The sequence below is a fragment of the Schistocerca gregaria genome, chromosome 1 (assembly GCF_023897955.1).
Source record: "Schistocerca gregaria isolate iqSchGreg1 chromosome 1, iqSchGreg1.2, whole genome shotgun sequence".
Lineage (NCBI taxonomy): Eukaryota > Metazoa > Arthropoda > Insecta > Orthoptera > Acrididae > Schistocerca > Schistocerca gregaria.
The window spans coordinates 1196346981-1196351166 of record NC_064920.1 but is presented as its reverse complement, the minus strand read 5'-3'; the positions used below and the strand labels follow the sequence as shown (position 1 = coordinate 1196351166).

Here is a 4186-nt window from a genome sequence, read left to right as displayed (position 1 = left end):
CGGTTCAGTCCGCAACCACGTGGCCGCTACGGTCGCAGGTTCGAATCCTGCCTCGAGCATGGATGTGTGTCATGTCCTTAGGTTGGTTAGGTTACAAAAATGGCTCTGAGCACTATGGGACTTGACATCTATGGTCATCAGTCCCCTAGAACTTAGCACTACTTAAACCTAACTAACTTAAGGACCTCACACAACACCCAATCATCACGAGGCAGAGAACATCGGTTGGTTAGGTTTAAGTAGTTCTACGTTCTAGGGTACTGATCACCTCAGATGTTAAGTCCCATAGTGCTCGGAGACATTTGATTTGTTTGCGTATCTGCTTATTTTGACCCTGTTCCACTGGGCGAGGTTTCTGGGAAATCGAGTTACGGCACTTGTAGTGTTCTCCGGATGAGCATTTCCGTTGTGTGTCGTTGCAAAGAGGGAATCATCTCTGGTCAGCTTGTGGCACTGATCGGCACACACTCTCTGTTAATAGGGGAATGCAGGTATCGCAATTGCTGTAGCGGGCTCCATATTCTACGTAGCTCATTACTTGCTTACTTCAACACACAACTTGTGTTGCTGAATTTCGTTATAATTTGTGGTTTCTTATTATAATGTTTGATTTTGGGAACTGTCCAGATAAGCAGATGCTGTTGTGCTTACTCCATTCAGCTTTGTACACTTTTTGATGCCTCCCCACTGTAATTTAATCAGAGTTCCAGAGAAACTGATTTATATTTCAAGATCCTTCCAATTATCCTACAACTTTCCCTGGTTAGATGACTCATTGAAAATATAGTCTGTTGTATACCCAATTGGTCACTTCACTATGTGAACGTTGCCTTTGTGCCTGTGGCTAGTTACAAGGATAATCTACTCATTATTTTGTGAAATCCACAAGCACTGCATCAGCACGATTTAGTTTTACTTGTTCTCCTGTGACCACAACGACTACAACTGCTCTCGCTCGTATTGTATTAGTACAAGCTGGTTTTGTTAACAAAGCAACCAGAACTTTGGGCACTAAGTGATGCCCGTGCAGTGTCTGCTTCGTTGTGTGGATGCACTAGGTGCTGCGGGGTGCAGTTACATCGCTGTTAACATATTAAAACCACCTGTAATTCTTCAGCACCTGGGCAAAGTCCGACGAACTGTCGGAGCCAAAGACCATCGGTAACAAATTCGGGGGAGAAACTAAAACGATTGAATGAGCAGTAACAGCATGAAGGCTTGTGTTAAATATAGTTATTGAAACTCGCTGTTACAAGAGGATAGTTGCCCAAGGATGCAATATGACATAAATGGCCTGTTTAAAAGTGTATCAATGGGGACTTGATTTGAACACTGAGATAATTAACATCGAATTTGTGTGTAACGAAAAGTTACATTAACACACAAGCATAAAGATATGAGATGGTGCATGGACGAAATTTTATATGCATGTCAATAATTAATTTCATCTGTCTCTTCAGCGCTTATTACGGCAAGGTTAGTGCTAACTTATGGGAAAGACGTAGTTTGGATCTGTATGACTCATTAATAAAAGGCAGCAGTTCAATTATCATCATATTGTAAATTTATCATCTTTAAAAAAAAATTACAGCCATTGATCCTTGTAATAAAAGGTCAAGAATAGTGGCTTCGGCCAATGAAACATGGGTACCAAGGAAAATGTCGTGATTACATGATGCCATAAAATAGCAAATAATTCACATTCAGTAAAGTGGGGATGCAACCACAGACGTAGTTTGTCTTATACACATGGTGAATAGGGAGAGTGGTAACGAAAATAATTCACTCTCTCGAGAATTGCCACACTAGGTTTCAGTGACAACAACTACTAAAGACCAGAGGTACTCAGTTACTAGAACCAAATTGGCTAGGGTGAAGAGAGGGTGGGTACAGGTACGTAAGTGGTCAGACACTGAAATGATGAAAAACACGTAAACTTGTAAAACTGCCAAACAAAGGAAATTTCATTACGCTTGCCACTACTCATTTGTAATTTCATATACGACGATATGCAGCATAGCATTGCTTCGTTTGATGTCTACTAGAGGACACATGACAGATATGCCTATGATTAGTACATGAAGTGTCAACGGAAAAAACTACGTTAACTCAGGTAAAATATTTCTGGAAAGACTGCAATCGCTTAAGAGGAAAGTGCCAGTGGTTTAGCAGATTTCAGCGGGCCTGTTTCCGCTGATGGTAGGGGATAGCTGAAAACATTACCTGCTTTGCCAACTGCAGGGCAGGGTGGTTCCATGCAACGGATCATCACTGACACGCACTGTGGTCTCCGTCAGCTCTATGACAACCAAGCTACTGCTAGGTTGCTATAGTTCACGCAAGGTGGAGTTGAATCTCTGGTCAGTTCAGAACTTTTAAAACAAACTGATTCATGCACCCACTTATTCGAAAGTTTTTCAAGATTGAATGTGGATTTAGGTACATAGTTGGGTGATAAATGCGTTATTGCGCCCATTTTGCCTCCAGAGGCTCCTCATAACTGGAAGAGACTGAGATTTAGCTGCTTGGCACTCAAGTCAGTTTTCAGTTTAGTTGGGGCAGCTTGGATGATGGTCTGTGTGGCAGTCGGCGGAGGATTCCACTGCTCCAGCGATTGTTGTGGGGGTGTACGTGGTGGTCATCGATGGTCGTCGGCTGTGGGCGTTGAGAATGGCTTGGATAATGGTCGTCAATGGTCGCCGGCTGTGGTTCATGTCAAACGACAGATTGTATGAAACGTAACTGATAGTACCGTTTCAAGTTTCAAACATTGGTGGGATTACATATATCTGACCAATGCCTCAAAAATTTCTGTTGAATAAAGAGGCTCCCTCGAAGACTTAAAAGAGGCTGCACACACCTTACGGCCTTTGTGATGTCGTTCGTCACTAACGCATGGATTCGCTCGTTGCCTAGTCACCTTAGCTGCATGTACTCGCCGTCTTCAACTGCTGGTCCTCGCCAGCACATCAAGATGTCAGCGGGGCATCAGAACACAACCTCATCAAGTCTAGTTAAGGTCGAAATTGAAGTAACACACGGGGCTTCTCCTCGTGCAGCCAATTTTAAAGAGGTCTGCAAGCTCTTACAGTAGCCAGTCTCACACCTCACTCTTCTCATGTTGAATACCTGCAATGTATACCGCAACTCTAATAACAGGCCACAAGGGACATGCAATGCACAGCGGGCATCTCGTAACCAAGCCAAGCAACTCGTGCTGTATATTGTTTTAATATTTTTTATTTGAAATGCAAATTAATAATGTCTTAATTTGTCTAAATACGTGGTTTCTATTTGACGCTTTTGTTTTATGTAATATGTTCCTAAGTCCATAAACCAGATAATTATTGGTTTACTTTCAGTAATAATTGGTGCCAGCAGTCAATAAAACATTCGGTGCAAAGGGGGATCCTCCGTAATTCGTTCACCAGTGTGAGGCCAGCGTAATCAACCACTACAAATTTTTGCGCCCAAGATGGCGTCTGCCAAAGTAACCACAACAACTGTAAAATGGGTGTCGTCACCTGTGACAAATTCATTTACGAGAGGAGCTCGATATGATGCGTATACGCACTAGCCCACAAGGAGCAGAAGCTTTGAACAACTTTTTTTCTGAACAGTGAAACATATGGTTACAGTACCTCATATGTGTACCTCTGTCCGCTAATAGCGTTCCTCCAATCACTGAAGAGGGTGTGAATCTATGCACACTCTTCCAACAAGTTATGTATTCAGAACGAATTTTTCACTGAGCAGCAGAGTGTACGCTGATTTCACTTCCTGGCAGATTAAACCTGTGTTCCGGACCGAGACTCGAACTCGGGACCTTTGCCTTTCGCGGGCAAGTGCTCTACCAACTGAGCTACCCAAGCACGACTCACGGCCCATCCTCTCAATTTTACTTCCACCAGTGAGGATGGGCCGTGAGTCGTGCTTGGGTAGCTCAGTTGGTAGAGCACTTGCCCGCGGAAGGCAAAGGTCCCGAGTTCGAGTCTCGGTCTGACACACAGATTTAATCTGACAGGCAGTTTGAAGGCATGTATTCACAACACGACTGTACCACCGCCACCACCGTCGCCAAACTAGTCTCTTTCTCCATAGTGATTCTATGACTGAAATGGTTATGACTTGTCATCCAGAGGATTGAGTGACGAGATGCCATCTGCAAACAGAATCAGTGTTCATA

General features: G+C 43.4%; 1 non-coding gene across 1 annotated transcript; it reads right to left on the bottom strand.

Annotated features, from left to right (window-relative positions):
• Positions 1 to 3797: 3797 nt before the first annotated feature.
• Positions 3798 to 3872, bottom strand: Trnas-cga (transfer RNA serine (anticodon CGA)). The gene has a single exon. It is a non-coding gene; the product is annotated as a tRNA-Ser (tRNA).
• Between the last annotated feature and the right edge of the window lie 314 nt (positions 3873 to 4186).